This window comes from Rattus norvegicus, chromosome 20, assembly GCF_021556685.1.
Source record: "Rattus norvegicus strain SHRSP/BbbUtx chromosome 20, alternate assembly SHRSP_T2T, whole genome shotgun sequence".
In the NCBI taxonomy this organism is placed as follows: domain Eukaryota; kingdom Metazoa; phylum Chordata; class Mammalia; order Rodentia; family Muridae; genus Rattus; species Rattus norvegicus.
Window position 1 is genome coordinate 46,364,476 of NC_141553.1, and position 20,010 is coordinate 46,384,485.

Sequence of the window (20,010 nt, forward strand, 5' to 3'; positions counted from 1 at the left end):
GAGTTAAAAAGAATGCAGTCCGATTCACTTTATGACCAACATCTACATTGACTGGATGCTTTTAAACAGGAAAAAGCTAGCGTAAGTTAAGTGCTTATTTGTATGACTTTATGGAAATAATAATTACTTTTGAGGCACTTGAGACCTAGTGGGATTTTCTTGTTTCGCCAACTCTGAATTCTGGGAAAGCATTTCAAACTTCAAGTCTTTTCCTCTTTTCATTATTGTTTTGGTCGAGGTGAGGCTATTATAGGGGATTCCACATCTGCAGAAGTAGCCCAGCAATTATTTCTTTGAAAGGTTCCCAGTTTGCAAAGATTTAGAATGAAATGTTATCAGCGCCCCTCACCCCAGCCCCCTCGAGAGACTTTTCCAGAGCATTCAGCAACTAGTTCCTTCTATTCTTTCTACACCCTGGGGACTAAGAAAAAGGTCTCTCCTGTGCCACAAACAGTCCTTAAAGGGTTACAGCTGGTAGCAGTTAGTGTGAAACAAAAAAATGTAAACCAAACAACACCCACAGTGTATCTGAGTGTGTGTGTGTGTGTTTGTGTGTGTGTGAGTGTGTGTGTGAGCGTGTGTGTGTGTGTGTGTGTGTGTGTGTTTGCACGTGCTCGCTCATAGTCCCCTAGAGTTGACAGCTTGGCTCTGAAGTGTCTATGAAATCTGATGACCAGTACCAGCAAAGGAATTATTTTAGAGCACTGATCCTCAGATTAACACCTGGTTTATTTAAAGATTACTCTGGTCCTTGTGCATCTATTTGTAGATATTTTGAGGGTAGAAATTGGATATCGCTGACACGGTGAAAATAACCTCGTAACCCCTGACGTTAGTCATAATAAACTGATTTGGGTCAGGGGTACTGGTATAGACTCAGATTATTTTCTGGTATTTAGTGGCTAATTTTAATTTCAGTGACTGTCTTGAAAACACTTGCCTGTCCACTTTAACTTCTAAGTGTCTTAAGGGTTCAAAGTTGTCTCAGCCTTGGGCTGCAATCACAGTATTGGGCTGTGTTTTCCTCAGCTCAGATCAGAAGAATCGTTGCTGTGGTTAACTTCTCTTCCTTTCTCTTAAACAAATCACTCCCCCTCCCCCGTGAAGACCGGAGTTTTTCTGAGTCATCTCAACAGGGGCTGCAAGTTCTCCGGTTTGAACTTTCCACTCTTGTTTTGGGATGTTTTGCCAAGAGCATTTTCCCTAACGCCTGCCATTTCAGCAAGCACTATGCCGCCATTTTTGCCGATGGGTTACCAAGTCCTGTGACCGCTGAAATGACCCAGGGAGAGTCTTTTAAACTGCAGGATCTGTCTGTTTCTCTTTAATGTGCCTAGAAGGGTCTGGAAGTCCCTCTCCTAATAGCAGATGAAATGAGAAGGTAGATTACACTGTGGGAAAATACTACAAAGAAGACACACCTCTCGCCAGAGAATTTTGTGCTTTGAGAATTTCCGGAAACGGAACAGATATCTCTGTGTGCGACAATCCAACAACGGACAAGAAGAAAGAAGCAGCAGAATAATGACGCTTTACAGTAACATTTCTGTCGTGGGATTTTCATTCTGAAAGGGACCCTGGGCTTGGTTTTATGCAGGAAGGAAGCAAAGAAACTGTTTGTCCAAGTTCACTCCAGGGCTCCAGCCCGTGATCTAGCTTCAAGGCGGGCAAGCCCATGGAACCTTCTGGGGGTTTACTGGTATTCTTATCTACAGTGACAGAGTTCCTCCCTGGGGTAAACACAGCCTCCTGAGCATGGGAGGACTGACGGAAGATGACCTCCATCCTCTGGCGGCTGCGAGAGTAAATGATCATGTCACAACTTGTGCTGGGAGAGTCTCTTTAGGGATTAATTATTACTGTGATGATATGGAGGTGGCTCTCGTGACACGCCTTGGCATATTTAGTCTGTGGTGGTTTGACGTGAACCCCAGGCCAACTTCAAATTCCTCAAAACCTTCCTGAGGCTTGAAGACAAAAATCTGCAATTATATCATTGTCTTTGAAAGCTGTGCGCGTGCGTCTGCGCGTGCGCATGCACTCTCAAAAAATCAGTAATTTTAAAAAATGCTTCTTGCATTTTTCTGATGCTACAAAAGTGCTACTTGGAGAAATATGGAGAAATGAGAAATGCCTGGTAACTGCCCTTGGGAGGGTGTGGGGTGGGGCTGGCTGCAGGAACTGTACAGTCCACCACGAGGCATAAAACGGCACAGAAGAATCCAATCCGTATAGTTAGCATTCTGGAAGACCTGCAGCCAACAGCACGTTCCTAACTTCCTAATACTCTTCCTTTTTGTTTCCTTGAAAAGTGGTTTTGGACTCGGAGCACATGGTGAGCGGGAGCTGCATCAGCGCCCCTCCAGGGTGTCTGTGTATCTGTCTGCTCACAGGTTCTTAGCCTCAAGTCAAGCAGGTGGGACCTGTGGAAGGAATGCTCAGTGTGGCTGACTTTCGTATTTACCTTCTCAGGGGACGTCTGGGTGTGGCCCTAGGTCACGTTTATGGTTTAGGAAGTGCTGAGGCTTCGATATGCAAAGAGCAGCATGGGCTGGTGTGGCTGGGCAATGGTAACAAGGTCGGGGTCTGCTCACCCTTTTCTAGAAAGTCTTGTGAGGAAGGCATGATCACAGCTCCCGGATCTCTCGGGGCTTGTAAGCTGAAACCACTAGGGCACATCTTTCTTGTCCCAGGCCTGACCTCCCTTTGCTCCCTTCACTGGAAAGGTGCTGATAGAAGAAGGCAGCTGTGGAGGGAGGAGGGAGAGGGAGGAGGGGAGTGAGAGAGGACTCCTGCCTGATGGATCCCATTAGGCTTAGTGTGCAAAGCGCGTGGAGATGAAGTAGCTGCTCTGGTGTGCGTCCAAGCCGCTGTTCTATTTTTACTCTCTCCTGCATGCTTCTTAGCCCAGAGTTGTTTGCCTGGGCACCTGGATCAGCAGCAAAACGTGGAACTGAGCCACTCGGTAAAGCAGGGAGGAAGGAGGCCGTTGATGCGGGCTTTGTTGTTGCTGACAGGGAAGAGCGACCTGGAATGTTAATGAGGACAGCTTTCGAAGCATGCCTTCGTGGCTAGCAAGGAGTTCAAAGGGGAAGGCAGACTCGGGCCGGTGCTGAACAAGTGTGAACCGTTGATAGAGAGACAGAGAAATCAATTATGCTGTTGCCGGCTCCCATGCCATTGTGCTGGAGTTGTTAGAGAAGGTAGGACAAGGACCAGATTTCAAAAGGAAACAAAGCCACGCGGCCCTGAAGTATAGTGGGTTTACCATGGCAACTGATGGAAATGAGCCTCGGGGCCTGAGCAGGTGTGCTAGCTTACAGAGTAAACACACTTCTCTCACTCCCTGGATTGTATAATAAAACCTGTGTTTGGATTACTTTCCCTCGTCTTTGTTACCCACAGTATTTGGCTGATGCTCAATCGGCCCCAGGCTCTAGCGAGGGAGATGCAATCAGTGTTATCAAAGGACCGCTTTGGAAACGGCTGGCTACAGGCCTGGGTGCCAGCTTCACCAGAGTGGCAGCTGGCCTCGGGTACCTGACTGGCCTTTGCCAACTCCCAGGCAATGCCTTGGGCCGAAAGCTGCTGGTTCTGGGTTCATCTAGGTACAACAGTATGGTCTGAACCTCATACTGGCATTGGTCAAAGGCTTCTTTCTCTATACTAGGGAAGTGTGTTTGGGTAAAGTCAGGATCTGACTGAGTTAGTATCTTGTATTTTGTCTGTCAAGGTTCCTTGAGTTCAAGGACTCACCGATTTTCCTCTCCAATCTGTTGTTATCCACAGTTTGTTTACTCAGATGCTTGAGAGAACATCTGTTTCCCTGGTTTGAATCCCTCTCCAGGAGGTCCCAGAGTGATAGATTCCTGAGTCTGAAATAGACACAAATGGGAGGTTTTATAAAGAACCCCAAAACTAAAGACTAAGGAAGTTTTCGTTTAATTTTTATAAGGCCCAAGTTACAATAATGTAAAATAACCATTCTCAGTGTTCTCCTTTGTGACTAGAAAGAAATTTCTTCCACCCAAGCTTCAAATAAACCTTTAAAACAAGGTGCTCATTCTCAATGGCTCCTAAACCAATTTGTGGTTGTGGCAGACGGTTGACATGAGGATAGCTTGTTTAGCCAGCCAGCTCTTGAGCTGAGAGGATGTCTTGGCTGGCCCTTTACATGTTACCCGATCTTTGACCCCAGTAAGAAAAGCAAGGCTATTTAAGAGCTGGCCCAAGCTGTGGTGTGAGGCATTAGCCTTCTACTGTTCTACCCTAGCCCAAGCACAGGCCCTGACCCCGTCACACGTGTGCCTACAATTCGCCCATTTTGTCCATAGTCTTACTGAGTACACTTTCTCCTTAGGAGTCAGGAGTTGCACACTTAGGGAGACACGGGGGAAGAAGGGTTAGAAACTGGTATCCTTAGAGAAAGGGCCAGCTGACATCCTGACAACATGGTTTTGTTAGGAAAACATTTTGAACAGATGTCTTTGTTACCGTTATGTGGCTGTGAAGAGACACTGTGACCAAGGCAACTCTTACAAAAGGAAGCATTTAACTGGGGCTTGCTTATAGTTTTAGAGCTTTAGTCCGTTGCCATTGTGATGGTTTGTATTATTCTGGCCCAGGGAGCAGCACCATTTGGAGGTGTGGCTTTGCTGGAGCAGGTGTGGCCTTCTTGGAGTAGGTGTGCCCTGTGGGCGTGGGCTTTTAGACCCTAGTCCTAGCTGTCTGGAATAGTCTTCCACTAGCAGCCTTCAGATGAGGATGTAGAACTTTCAGCTCTGCCTACCATGCCTGCCTGGATGCTGTCATGCTCCTGCCTTGATGATGATGGACTGAACCTGTGAAGCTGTAAGCCAGCCCTAATTAAATGTTGTCCTTATTAGACTTGTCTTGGTCATGGTGTCTGCTCATAGTAGTAAGACCCTCAAACAGTCAGCATGGCGGAGAGCATGACAGCAGCAGGCAGACATGGTGCTGGAGTTCTCAGTCAGAGTTCTACATTTGGGTCTATAGACAGCAAGAAGAGAGAGGCTCTGAGCTTCGTTTGGGATTTAGGAAACTCAAAACCCACCCCCAATAACACTTTTTCCAACAAAACCACACCTCCTAATCCTTTCAAATAGTGCTACTCCCTGGTGACCAAGCCTTTGAATATATGAGCCTATGAGGACCACTCTTATTCAGACCATCACAACGGACTGAAAAACAAACCATTAAATACGAAACTTAAAATGTTGCCAAGTGACATTTACAAAAGCAACCTTAGATCTAATTTTTTTCTCAAGTAAGATCGAATTAGTCATAGCTTCAGTAGTCCAAGTTCATATGTGGCAGTAATAAATGTCCCTGTGCTGGACAGTTTTATGTCAAGTTGACAGAAACGAAAATTATCTGAGAGGTGGGAATCTCAATTCTAAAAAAATTGTCTCTATAAGATCAGGCTGTAGGCAAACCTGTATGGCATTTTCTCAATTAGTGATTGATAGGAGAGGGGTCAGCCCCTTGTGGGAGGAGCGGTCCCTGGGCTGGTGGTCCTGGGTCCTATAAGAAGGCAGGCTGAGCAAACCATAGGCGTGAGCCAGTAAGCAGCACCCTTCCTTGTCCTCTGTGTCAGCTCCTGCCTCTGGGTTCCTGCCTGGTTTGAGTTCCTATCCTGGCTTCCTTCAGTGATGGGACTATGAGGTGTAGCAGAGTAAACCCTTTCCCCACAATTTGCTTTTTTGGTCAGGGTGTTTCAAGGCAGCAGTGGAAACCCTAAGACAACCCCTTGGAAATTCCTGATAAGAAGCTGTGTGTGCGGGGGAGCACCTGAGACTCCAGCACTTGAAAGGCTTAAGATAGGAAGATCTCTGAAAGTTCGGGACCAGCCAGGCTACACGGCTGAGTTCACAGCACAAAACCTTGTCTTAAAACATAAGCAAGCAAGCAACGTTCCCGCTAACATCACAGCTCTCCTAACACTTTGTTAGTTTTATAATGTCCTTAGTTATCAGGGAAAGACTGCGTCATGTTTGCTCTGTCTTGCTTATGAAAGCAGTTGTGCATCTCATTTAAAAGGTTTCCCTAAGGGAAGTCATCGACTATTTCCTCTGTGAAGGGCACTCCTGCACCCAAGCCAAGGATCTATCAGCCTGATCCTGAACTGCCTGGTACAAAGGAGACACCCAATATCTACGTCAGCAAGGGGGCGTATCTGGGGCATCTCCTGCTGTATCTATGGGCAGCCGCTTAATCCACTTCTGATCAAGGTTGGCATCTGAGTGCTTCAGGGGTTGCTGGGAGGTGAACTTAAACTGTTTGTCCCAAAGCAAGTGAGCGGCGCATCTCCACAGTCAGGTTTTTAACATGCAAGATCCTGAACCGAGTCTTGGGTAGCAGTATGTCACTCATCGTTCTCTGAAAAGACACGCCAACCAGAGTCTCAGACACGCCAGTGCCGAGGTGGAAGCCCCAATCCTCTCGTCATCTTTTCTAGCGAAACTGCCCTTCAGCAGCAAAGAAACCAAGCTGAGTCTCCTCTCACTGGTTCACTGCCTGCAATGAGCAAGGCAGAACACACACCAGAGGTAACACACACTCTTGTTCTGCAGCTACTTAGGATCCGGCTGGGGAGATAGACAACGAGGTGGTAACACTCATCAGGTGAAGAGATTGGTCTCTGTCCTCTGACCTTCACATAACCTTTGACTGATGATCAGTTTCTGGGTCAAATCTTCAAAGGAACAGGTGGTTAATGTGTGTGTGTGTGTGTGTGTGTGTGTGTGTGTGTCTGTGTGTCTGTGTGTGTCTGTGTGTGTGTTCATAATCCACAGAAGATCCATTCCTTCCTGCATACACCTTTAAGATTATTGTATTCAAGGCTCTTATAAATCACCATGAAAATGAGATAAAAGAATCAGGGGCCATGTAAAAAGTGGAGAATGCACTGCAGAATGTACGTATTCAACCAGTAAATGACAGCACAGACCACTGCCATCCGTCACACCCCTCTAAAGAGCAGCCCAGCTCCGTACCTAGAGAAGGGCCAGATGACACTGTCTGCTGCAGGTGGGAAGGAGAGGGAACCAGCTTCCCGGAAGGGCTAGCTGAACCCTGTCGGATGCTGGCATAGCTGGAACAAAGCAAGTGGATTTCTGCACTCTGCTTAGTAGTCTATGGGAATGTCTGCAGGTGAGCCTCTCAACTAAATATACGAACAAGCAAGAGAGCAGAGAATGAGAACTTGCCAGGGTGGGTAAAGAAATTCTATGACTGAATACTGGTATTGTCCAAGTTCCCTAGTCACAGTGTGCGGCCTGCAAATCTGTGGAAGGCTTTCACGTGGTTCTCGTGTGGTATGGCATCCATCAGGCAGACCTAGGTTTGGAGCTCGCCTCTTACATGTAATATGACCTTAAGCATTACCCTGTCACCTCCAACCGCACACACAGAGAACTGATTCCCAGGGAGGTTGTCAGGGTAAGACGAAGGAGAGAGTTTGTCTACAGTTGTGCCTGTGTGTGGTAAATCCTCAAAAGCCTTCCTCCCTTTCTTGGGTTTTCATCTAGCTTTGTGTCCCAAGGCTATGGAATACTTATGGGGACTTTGGATATCTTTAGGTTTGTGTGTGTGTGTGTGTGTGTGTGTGTGTGTGTGTGTGTGATGTAAGCATGCATGATATGTGGAGGTTAGACCCCTTTCGGAATTGCTTCTCTCCTCCCACCAAGGGTTCCTGTTCGTGAGGCTTGGTGGCAAGTGCTGTAATCTGCTTAGCCATCTCAGCAGACCAATTCTGAATCACCCCTCCCCCCCAAATCTAACATCGGATTCTAACAACAAAACTCTTACAGTTTGAAAGTGAAACCTTACAAAATGTTGATAATACAAGTTTTTAAGCCGAAAACTTCCAGGAAGTCTGTCTGGAGGTGCTGATCAGCATAGCTTGTTTTCTTAACAAGGTCAGAGAGAAGTCACTGAAGACCACCTTCTTTCCCTGAAGCTAAATCTTGCTAAGACCAGGGCAGCACTAGCTAGGATAAATAAAGGGATAACAGCAAAACTCGGTGATGGTGCTGACTTTAAAGGGGAAGCTGCCTGTGGAGCCTCAAAGATAGGGTAGTAGATTGTAAGCATGTAATCGTGTAAGCGTGTAAGCGTGCTCGGAAATGATGCAAGCGCCTTATTGTGCTCACATGATACCTGATACTAAAGACAGAAAACCCAGGTTTGGGTTGGGAATCCTGCTATGCTCTCGAGTTCTGCTTTCCTAAGAAATGGAGATGTATCATCATCTCCAGCCCAGTCTCCTGGGTAGGCCAAACACAGGGAAAAGCCAGGGTTGGGGGCCGGCAGAGTACTCATTAAACTGAAAGAAAGCTATCACGATGGCTAGTGTATTTCAAACCTCGGATTTTCTTTTTAAAAAATTCTGGAACCCTCACCTTCAACAGGGGCTTAAAGAGCTTTCATTGAAATGTGTCTTAAATATATACAAATATATAATTCAGGATAAATGCTTTCTAGTAATAGTTGATTAAAAGCTAAACACAGAGGGGGAAAAATTCCCAGGGTTCTGTTGCTTACCATTGCAGATATTTTGAATAATACTGAGTTGGCCAAGATGGTAAGTTGTATATCTTGTGTGTGTGTGGGCTCAGGTAGGTGTATGTGTGTGTTGTGTGTGTCCGCGTGTGTTTGGATGTAGTGTTTCACACCTTCTTAGATAACTTCTACCTTATTTACTAACGCAAGGTCTCTTGGCTGAACCTGACACTCACCAGTTTGCACTGAGTATCTCCTGTCTTCACTGCCCGAGCTCTGGGGTTACAGGTAGGCTGCCATGCCTGATGTTTCATGTGAGCACTAGGATTCAACTGTGTTCTCATAGTTGTGTAGTATGTGCTTTGCCCTTACCCTGTCTCCAGCTCCGTTTTATAATATTTTATTTTACATGCATGATTGTTTTGCCTGCATGGATATCTGTGTACGAGGAGGTGCATGCCTGGGACCAGGAAAGACAGAGGTAGACATCAGATTCCTTGGAACTGGAGTGGCAGACGGTTGTGAGGCACCGTGTGAGTGTTGACAACTGAACCTGGGTCATCTGGAAGAGCAGCTAGTGCTCTTAACCACTGAGTCATCTCCCCAATTTTACAAGTTTTAAAGAACACATTTTAAAAAGCTGTAAGGAAAAAAAATCATACATGTAGGTTTAATGACAACAAAAATCACCTGGTAAATTCAAGGAAGGGAACATCAGTTCTAGGTGACAGTTCCTGCTAAAACTGAAAGTCCAGTGTTGGGTTAGCTGTAGTTTTTACATGAAATTACCGAAACGTAATAGGGTGGCATTATATGTTTGATGTTTGATGACTGATTTGAGCCCCATGAGCCATTATGTGACTCGAAATCATTATTCCTAACAGGTTTTTCTCTTACCCGCTCCCTCAGTTGGAGTCACCATCGTTGTATGTTTAACTGTGTGTATGTGTGTGAAGGGTGTTGCACACAACTGCAGGTGCCCATGAAGGGCCCTGGAACACCCCCGGGGACTGCCGTTCTAAGTGATCGGGAGCCTAATATGGATGCTGAGAGTCGACTGTGTCCTCTGAAGGAGCTACATGCACCTCTTAACAACCGAACCTCCTACCCCAGTTCATTATTGTGATTAGCCCAACTGATTTCTAACATTTCTTAACAGGTAGGCCAGCTCCAGCCCAGCACAGCTGATTTAAAAATGGTACAACACTGATATTTTTTAAGAAAATCAAGCTTTTAATAAAAGGTTCTTGACAGGCCTGGAGAGATGGCTCATCAGTCAGGAGTGCTCGTTGGTCCTGCAGAGGATCCAGGCTTGGTGTTAAGCGCCTACGTCACAGTTTGCAGCCGTCCGTCCGTAAGTCCAGTTCCAGAGACTCCAATGCCCTCTTCTGAGCCCTGAAGCCAGAGGCACACACAGGAAAAAAACTCACATATCTATTATGTGATAATATATAATTCAATATGGCAAAATATAATAATATACAATATATACAAACAAAAGAAATCCAAAGAAAGTTCACTGTGGTTCCCCACACATGTAGGTTTTAATGTGACATAAGCAAAACCAGACTAATACATAATGCTCACACCCTGAATAAAGTGCCAGCTGCGCTCGGCTCCTTCTGAGTTTAGCCTGAGTTACTATGAACCCCCTCATGACTTCATTTCCACCGAATGTTTCCTTACTTGAACGACTGTGAAATCTCATTTGTGCTGGGCGCCATGACTCACGGCCTTTGCTCTGCGTGACTGCGTTGTTTGTGTATTAAATTGGCCTTGTTCGTTTCTCACTAGTCTGTGGCAATTAAAGCACACTGTTTTATTGTAGAAAATCAAAATCAATTTATTAAATAAATTAAGATACGAAACCCCCACATAAAGGGGTTGGGGTGGTCTGATGCCCTTACCTGGTGATCCCAGCATCGGATGCTGATAGAAATCCAAGGACACCCTGGCTACACAGTGAATTTCAGGCCAGCCAAAACCACATAACAAGACACTGGCTCAGCAAAAACCAGACAACTGAGATAGACTAAACTCAGTTGCATCTCATCACCAAAAAGTTTTAGCTTTAAAACTGGTAAGAGAGTTCAGTACGATTCTCACTAATCCGCACAAGGTATCTTTGGTTACGTGTGATGCTAAGGTATGGCAACAAAATGGCTACCAACACGTTAAAAGTTAAATATTGCCACGTACATAATCCTACAGTGTCAATTCAATTTTAATAGACAGTGATGACAGAAAGTATGTGGTAATGCAGTGAACATGTCAGATGAATCATGTATGTGTATATTTTATTATCCAAGTTATTTTTTAATTGTTGAAATGAGAATACACCAAAAGACCATCAACAATATATCCAATGGAAACGTCTGTCAGGTGAGGGAAACCTACTAGAATCTACATAAATGGTGTGAATCTTAAAGAAGTGTAGCACCGGAAGAATGGGGGGAGGAAGGGCTCACAGGGGGAGGCTTCTGTAGGATGTTGGGCCAAAGGGTGAGAGAGGGATCCATCCCTATTGGGCTTCATCTGACACCGTGTAGGGCAAAGATGGTGGAGTGCAGGGAGCTGGGACCCCAGGGTGTACGTGCAGGCTGTCCATGGTTTCAGATTCTACATAAGGTACAGGAAATGTTTGCAAAACAGTAGGCTGGTGTATGTGCTGGGGTCTAGGCCAGTTGAAGAGAGGTTATTTGATGTAAGATACCAGAGCACTGGTGGGGCCAGGGAAGCGTCTGTCCAGGAAAGTTCTCCATCGTTGTTAGAGCAGACATGCACCCTCGCAGTAAGGAGACCATGTGGCATGTGTACAATACTCTAATAAGTCTAGTGTGCCAGACAAACACAGTGAAGGCGTTCCTATACACAGCACCAGCTCGTGGGCTTCAAACGTGTTTAGGGTTTGAAAGTCAAGTAAACACTCAAACTACTCCAGAGTAAAAAAGAGATCAAAAAGATATGACACATAATTTAAATATATAGTTCTGGACTGGAATACTTTTCTATAAATTAGAATTTTGTTGTTGTTGTTGTTAAAAAAGAGAGAGGGATTGAGGAGTAGCTCAGTGCTAAGAGCATTGCTGCTGTCCAGAGGACCTGTGTTTGTCCCCAGCAGCCACGCCCAGTGACTTATAGCTGCTTGTATCTCCAGTTTCAGGGGATCTGACATCCTTTCTCCACTCCACCAGCATCTGCACAGATGTGGCAGACACACGCGAGCACACACACACACACATACACACACACGTGCAAACGCAATTTTTTTTTAAATGTTAGAGAGAGGTGTGGAGATATTTAACGAGTGTCTGGGGATTAGACTTCAATGTAATCTATGTTAATTTCCCAATTTTACAGTTTGAAGTTGAGCTATACGGGGCAATGTCTTGTTGGAAATCTTTCAGAAAGATATTTGCAAATGATGGGGAATCAAGTCGGCATCTTCTCTCAAGTTGTCAGAGGCCGAGAAGGCCTGTGAATGCTCGGAGAAATTGAGGCCGTCTTAACTTTTGCATATTAGAGAAGAAAGTCTAACCAAAGGGGCGTGATTAAGAGAAAGTCATGTGTTCAGGTCATGCTTATGCAGTCATTAGAAAGGCAGGCCTGGTAGTCCGTGTCAGTAATTCCAGCACTGCAGAGGCTGAGACAGAGGCAGGAGGATAGTGGTGAGTTTGAGGTCTACCTGGGCTATATAGTGAGACTGTCTCACTGGGTAGAAAATAAGTAAAGATTTGGGGAAACACTGGTGATATAATATTTAAAAAGAGAGTAAAACACTGTATAAAGTGTGCTAACTAACAGAGCAACACGCGATCCCATACACTAACTTTGTGTCCAGTATTAGACTGTGTGCTATTTACCTCACTCACAATTCACATGAAGCTCACAAAGTAGGTGTTACTACGTCCTCACACCGCTGAGAATCCTGAAGCACAGAGAGGCTAATGACTGACCTCACAGAACCTGTTTGCTGTCTGGAGAGGACAGCAGAATGCGCCCAAATGGTAAGGAGGAGTTTCGGACAGTGGCCTACAGAGGATTCCTGTTGTTTTCAGTGTTTGCCCAAACATTCACCACAGGATATTGGCTTATAATTAGAAGAAAAAGAAAACTTGTTTTTTTTTTTTTTTTTTTGGTTCTTTTTTTTGGAGCTGGGGACCAAACCCAGGGCCTTACGCTTCCTAGGTAAGCACTCTACCACTGAGCTAAATCCCCAGCCCCAAGAAAACTTGTTTTAAAAGAAATAATTTCTCATAAAAGAATATGTAAAATGTGCCCATTGTTCAAAGCTAGACTGAGTAGCTCAAACTACTAGTGCTGCGGTTGTCTCTTGGCGGTAACGTTACTGTCAACACTCACTTTAAGCGGTCTTCGTAACGCACTGTTTGTCTGATTAAGTCTTTCACTCAGTCAACAGTGACCCTCTGCTATAATTTACTCTTATAAGGGGAATATTTAAAAGACTTGGACCTGGTCTCATACAGAAATCTACACGGCCCACCCTTTAGTAGGTTCTGCCCCCGCAGCCCCACTAAGTTCTGGACAGCTATCGTCTCACTTCAGCGCTCCAGTGAGCGGGCTCCTGTCTTCCCTCAACCATGCCAGACTGCTGGTTCTTATAGTTTCCTTTCCAGGAAGCTATCCTCTTCGAGGACTCTTCAGATGTCTCTTTCTGCTGACACCGGGTAGAAGCCGCCTCCAGGACACAGTCTCCTGTACCTTGCTTTTCTTCCCGGCGGTCGTCAGCATCTGGGGCAGCTCTGCCTGCCAAGGGCGGCTCACTTTCCTGAACGTGTGGATGACTACAGCCCTCTGTAGATGGTCGTAACCCTGTGCTTTGCTTTGGCCTTCAAAATGAGAGAAGTACCGTGTGTCATAGTTGTAAACTTTGAGAATCAGTGTACAACGTATCATTTGAGCTTCTCCCTAAGACTAGCCTTATCCCATTGGTGTTTCTCTGGATGGCCCTGTTGCCATGCGGAAGTGACCCATAGGAGAGTCTCCCCTTCTGACCTTCAGCAAACACACTTTGATGAGGAATAAACTTGGTTGTTTCAAGCCTCTGAAGTACAAGGGTGTTTCCTGCCACAAAACAATGTAATCCTAACTGATAGACCCCCTGACATATTTATCTGTTCCGGTCTCTCCTGTCTAAATTATTGTCTGTATAATAGAGGACCTGCTCCCTGCCTCATCCCCAGTGCCTGGAGAGTGGGCACAGGTTACATTGTCAGCATTTGCTGGCTGGTTCGGTGAACCATGGCTTGATCACACCGTGTGGGACAGGAGATTTAATAATGGCAGGCAAATCTAACCCTGGGCAGATGGGAACCTGTCACAAGATCCCAAGCAGTGTTTAAAAGGACAACCCACCTGTGAGTAACGGCACATAAAGTGGCCAAACTGTAAGGAAAGTAGAGATCTGGCGTGAAGCTTGGGGCTCAGTGACAATCTGACTAAAAGGGATCAGCAGTGCTTGTGTCAAGCTGAATGCTGCTGCGGTTCCCTTTCCAGGTGTGGACATTAGCATTTTGGAGCTTCACAGGCCTGGGATTTATCTGCTCTTGCCATAAACTGGCCCCGAGCCCCTCCGAGGACTCCCATGAAAGCTGTGTGGCTTTTGTGAGCTGCTTTCCTGTCCCCGGCTTCCTCCCCGTCTGCCTGCACGGGACAGGGATAATGCATTTCCTTTATCTATCATGGCACAGCACAAGGAAACTCTGTGTCCCTGCAGAGGAAGAGCGCATCTGTAAGGAGTTCTTAAGAGTGCACTGAAGGGTCTTGTTAGGGTGGCTTACTCTCCCGGTTACATCTGTGACGGAGTGGACCCGTGACAGACATGCAGAATGAACGGCTTCAGCTGCTGCCTGTGGGAGGGAGGGTCTCCTGGAATCACTGAGAGCAGGACCAACAAGTGAGAAGCTGGCCACAATGTCCCAGTGTTACTGTGCTTCTGTGTTTACTGGTTTCTCCCGAAGCCTTCCCAGTTAGTTCTGAATTCATGCTGGAAAAGCATGAATTCTGCACACAGTTCCCTAAAGACCAAACATTAGCAAGATGGGTCAATAATCACCCATTAAATGCGCTTGCAAGGAGTCTTTTGATGTTTTGTAATGAAAAAAGGAAATGGCGCTCATCCAAGAAGGAGAATTCGGGATCTGGCTTTTGCCTTTTCCCAACTATTTCTTTCCCTCTTCTTGTATTTCTTTTATCTGTTCCAATAATTCCCTTCCCCCTTCTTATACTTATTAGTAATTCCCTAATGAATACGACAAGGCATATAACTGGTTGCACGTTTCCTGTGTGTGGTAGACAACCGTGCTTTACGAACCCCAAACCGCCGACTCACAAGTCTATTACTGAAGTGGCCCACCTGGAAGTTAACTCTAGATGCTTCTGGCGGTGCCGGTGGAACGACCTCAGGTCGTCTGTGCTCATATCTACCACGGACTTTCCAAGTGTGCTCAGCACTGCTCTAGGCACTGAAGCAGCAGCTTGGCTATGACCTGCCCCCCTGATGTGACAAGTTCCTGGATAAATGATGCATGTGATAGCAAATCCAAGTCCACCTCAGCTGCTGGGGTACTAGGCCTTGAGGTGGCTCAGGGAGGACTGGGGAGGAGGCAGGAACTGAGCTGGACCTTCAGGCGCAGGTATGTTTTAGGTGTAAAATGAACAAAATACTCTATTAGAGGTCAGAAAAGATTAACATTTTGACTGAATTGGACTTTTTTTTTTTTGTGGCAACAATCTTCATAGCCTAAGTCTTTCAACTACCACACATGTCAGCTACATAAGTCATCTAAGGAAGGTTTTTAAATATTCATCAGATGTTTGTAATTGGCAATTAATCACAGCATAGAGTACCGAGACTCCACAGCTGTGAGCTTTATGCCGGCTACGAAGACGGGGGAATTATTTGTCCAGTTTACCAATGAGTGTCACAGATCAGAGCTGCAGGCTGGGAGAACAGAAAAGAGATTCCGAGCAAGGAGAACACAGGCTTCGGATAGCTTTGGAGGCCTCCTTTGGGCACTTTAAAGTACGTCAATTTCCCACTGGTGACTTTAGGGACTCTTCTTTACCGACAGAAAGCTGGCATTCTACAAAGTCTCCTCAGCTACCCCTCCTGACGGGCTCTGGCTGACAACTCTTTTCTGCAGAGGAATGGCTGCTTCTGCTGAGTTCACAAAGAGAGGAATGGCTTGTTTTTAGGGTCAGCAGGGGCAGAGGTGAAGAGTTCAAGGCCAAGTGTTGATTTCCTGACCCTTTCAGAAAAGCGAGACGCTCTAATTTACACCTAATTGGAACCGGCCTCGAGACCCACCATAACCACTTCTCTCAAAAAAAAAAAAAAAAAACAACAACAACAACAAAAAAAAAACATTTTAGATTTGTTGCGGTTTCAATACCAGAACAGCTCTTATCTAAAGCTTATTACCAACAATAAATATCTCCTAATTTTATTTCATGTATCTCAGTGATACCATTTCTGGGGCTTTGAATCTGGCCGTATTAATCCCTTTGGTTGTGAGTGGTTGGAAGAAACAATATTAAACAACGTTTGTGAAGAAAAACAAAAACCTTTCGACCATTTTCCTATTGAGAGTTCTATAAATACTTGAATGTGGGAACACGGACACATGGTTTGCACGTGTGCATAAATATGCATTCCTGTATTCCACTTATTTACTGAAAACTGTCGTGCCAGAACACATATTATGTTTAAGTGATTCTTCAGGGACAAGAATCTAACAGGTATGTTTGCCCACGGCCAGAAACCTAAAGTGAGGCTAAGTTACTCATTCTTCCCTGAGAGATTATTCCCTCCATGTTTTCATTCCCACACTTTGCTTCACCACTCCCTACAGGGGCTGAGGTCACCACAGATTCTGCTCCAAAGGAAGGACTCTTGTGGGACTGCCTCAGGAAAATCAGCATGCAAACGGCATCTGGCCCAGAAGCCGAGGACTTTGCTGGCTACAGTGGGGGAATGCTAAAGCCCCAGTGGACTGAAAGGCATCTGTGTTCCCTGCTAAATGTCTATTGTTTCCATCATGGCAGTAACGAAATCCAAAAAAGTGAATTAGTGATTTTACTTTTAGGGCCTTTAATAAAGGAGGTATTTTTGTTGCTATTCCCTGAAAGATGGTTTTAAAACAAGCAGGTGCTGACGTTGGGAGCCTCTGAAAATGCCTTGGAATGATTATGTTTGCTACACTGGGCATCCCTGATACGACGTGAATCACCTTTCGTTATTCTTACACTTGATCTTAGCCAAAAGGCCGAGAAGCGATACCTTTCGTTATTCTTTAATGGATCTTTGCGATTGTTTATCCTGAATAATATCTTGACTTGTGCTCACCTTGCTATGGAATGGTTTAAAGGACGTTTCATCTAATAACAGAGAAAAGGATACATTATAAGTGGCACACAAAAATGGTTTAGATAGCACTAGGGTAAGAGTATAAACAATATAATAAAGTTTCCCAACCAGTCACTACATAACTAAGGAGAGATATACCAACATGCTTATTAACATGCAAAACTGAGGGTTTTTTTTTTAACTTTGAAATTACAAAGCAAAATACTGGAAAATTTTAATCAGTTCAAGAAGTTAGATATTTGGGGCTGGAGAGATGGCTCAGCGGTTAAGAACACTGACTGCTCTTCCAGAGGTCGTGAGTTCAGTTCCCAGCAACCACGTGGTGGCTCCCAACCATCTGTAATGGGATCTGATGCCCTCTTCTGGGGTGTCTGAGGACAGCCACAGGGTACTCATAGACATAAAATAAATAAATCTTTTTTTTTTTAAAGAAGTTCGATATTCACGTGAGAGAATGTAGTAATTTTATTTTACATGTGGTCACGTTTACCTAGGGTAACTCTGATTTTGTCCTTCCTATCTGTTTATTCTCTTAGTTTTCTGTTTCCATAGCTGTAACATTGGGAATGTGGTCTTTCCTACTTTAAAAAGTTACTGTGAGGACCACAAGGAAACCACTGAGGGTTGAGAGTATAGCTCAGTGTGGAGCATGAAGCACTATGTTCAATAATAAGCACTGAATAAACAAACCAACAAACCAGCCACTTGCACTAAAATTAGCAGAGTAATTAGAGTAAGTGGTCAATGAAACACATTCTTAACACTTTTTTCTAACCAAAACGCTCTGTAGTTTTTCTGTACATGCTAGTCCTTGATGTGTCTGTGTCCACGAAGCACCCAGTGTTGACTTTTCTTTCTCTCTGACCTGATTTCTGGCCACTTTTCCCTTTCTACGTCAACCCTGGCACCTAAGCATTTAAACAATCTGTGTGTCTTGAGCAGACAACTTCTGGATTATAGAGTTATTTTCAATGTATTTCTGGAACCACCAAACTGGCTTACAGCTATTGGAATCTCAGTCTCCTATCTGCATGAAATACTAAGAGAATGTGACATCAGATATGGGTCAAGCATCTGTGCCTTGACTTCTCTCATCCTGCCACACAGGAAGTGGATATGATTTTTTCATCCCTAGTGAACATAGGTCTTTGTTTTTGCTTCTTTTTCATTACTGGGTATCAAGCCCAGGGCTTTGCACAGGCTAGGCAAGCATTCTCTCTTTGGACTACACCCCCAGCCTTTGTTTCTTTTTTGAGACAAGGTCTTGCTACTGTACATCTGAGGTGCCTTGGATTTGCTATGTAGCCCAGGCTGGTGTGGGTATCAAGGGCGCCTTGGATTTGCTATGTAGCCCAGGCTGGTGTGGGCATCAAGGGCGCCTTGGATTTGCTATGTAGCCCAGGCTGGTGTGGGCATCAAGGGTGCCTTGGGTTTGCTATGTAGCCCAGGCTGGTGTGGGCATCAAGGGCGCCTTGGGTTTGCTATGTAGCCCAGGCTGGTGTGGGCATCAAGGGCGCCTTGGATTTGCTATGTAGCCCAGGCTGGTGTGGGCATCAAGGGCGCCTTGGGTTTGCTATGTAGCCCAGGCTGGTGTGGGCATCAAGGGCGCCTTGGGTTTGCTATGTAGCCCAGGCTGGTGTGGGCATCAAGGGCGCCTTGGGTTTGCTATGTAGCCCAGGCTGGTGTGGGCATCAAGGGCGCCTTGGGTTTGCTATGTAGCCCAGGCTGGTGTGGGCATCAAGGGCGCCTTGGGTTTGCTATGTAGCCCAGGCTGGTGTGGGCATCAAGGGCGCCTTGGGTTTGCTATGTAGCCCAGGCTGGTGTGGGCATCAAGGGCGCCTTGGGTTTGCTATGTAGCCCAGGCTGGTGTGGGCATCAAGGGCGCCTTGGGTTTGCTATGTAGCCCAGGCTGGTGTGGGCATCAACACCGTCCTCCCTCTACCTCCCGAGTGTTAGGCTCAAAGGTGTCACTACGAGGTCTGGTTTCTCTTATGGCCATTTATTTATTCATCTTATTATTTCATTTTATATGTGTGAAACTTCTTTGGTGACACACTGCTCTGATTTTATTAAAATGCATGCCTTTATTTTACCTTATACCCCTTGGACACACCTCTCCTCCTTCCTGATTTTGTCGATGGTGTTACAGGTCCTACGTCTAACCACTGGGCAGTGTTTGGGCAGCAAGAAACCATCTTTTCTAAGGGTTTAAGGTCCTAGATGGGGAGACTGAACCAAAGAGTACATAAGACTTACCCAAAGAACCGGCACTTGGCCTAGAACCGTAGTCTTACTCTACATGACCTCCCTGCCTTGGGACAGAGATGTGCACTGAATTTGCCTCAAGGGGGAAAGAGCCACGTGGTAAAAGCTGTGTACACAACAGAGGGGACAGGAGTGAGTGTGGATAAGGAAAAGCAGGAATACTTCAGTAAACAAATGACCATCTGTTTAATGTGGTTAGAGAGCAGCAGAAATGGGGAAGGGGAATTCACAGACACAGAACGATAGAAGACCTGAGAGCTGATGTGAAAGATGAGTTTGATTGACTCAGGGATTGATTCGGGACAAGAAAGGGGGAAAGTGGCTAAAAATAAGAGGCAAATATGTAACCACGGTTGAGGCACATTGCTTCCAAATCCTGGTTCCCTCCTGCTGCCTTATGACGTCAGTTCGTGGATCATGCACGGCCGGGCACTTTGTGTATATCAGAGAATAGAACAGATAAAGAACGTGTTTCTCTGGTACATACTTTATAGCCAGGTTTTACCTTCACCAAGCTTCTGTTTCTTCTTACATGAAACGGACAACAATATCCATTCAACAGTTGTGGGAAGATTAAGTCCTCAACGACTCTGAGAGTCATTGTGCTCACAGTTTGAGTCTGGGTAACAGGATGAAAGCGATACTAACAGGAGCGAGGAAGGCAGCACTTGTGTTGGGACAAGGTCCAATGTGAGTGTATCACGCTATCAGCCTAACATCACCTCAAGGTTCTAACAGTATTCCAACCCTGAGTACACAGCTCAAGGTGAAGGCAGAGAAGAGATTACTGAATGGACAGAACTCTGGCAATATGGAGGCCATCTGGATGGAGA

At 45.5% G+C, this 20,010-nt stretch overlaps 1 long non-coding RNA gene across 2 annotated transcripts in view; it reads right to left on the minus strand.

Annotated features, from left to right (window-relative positions):
* Positions 1–3,756: 3,756 nt before the first annotated feature.
* LOC147998723 (uncharacterized) overlaps positions 3,757–20,010 on the minus strand; it is a 71,713-nt gene continuing 55,459 nt past the window's right edge. The window contains exons 2-3 of one of the 2 annotated variants that reach the window (XR_015645907.1): positions 9,780–9,918; positions 3,757–3,875 (exon numbers count right to left, since the gene is read on the minus strand). This is a non-coding gene — a long non-coding RNA (uncharacterized LOC147998723). Of the gene's footprint in view, positions 3,876–9,735; positions 9,919–20,010 lie in introns of those variants that run through there. The other variant, XR_015645906.1, reaches the window with a different exon arrangement.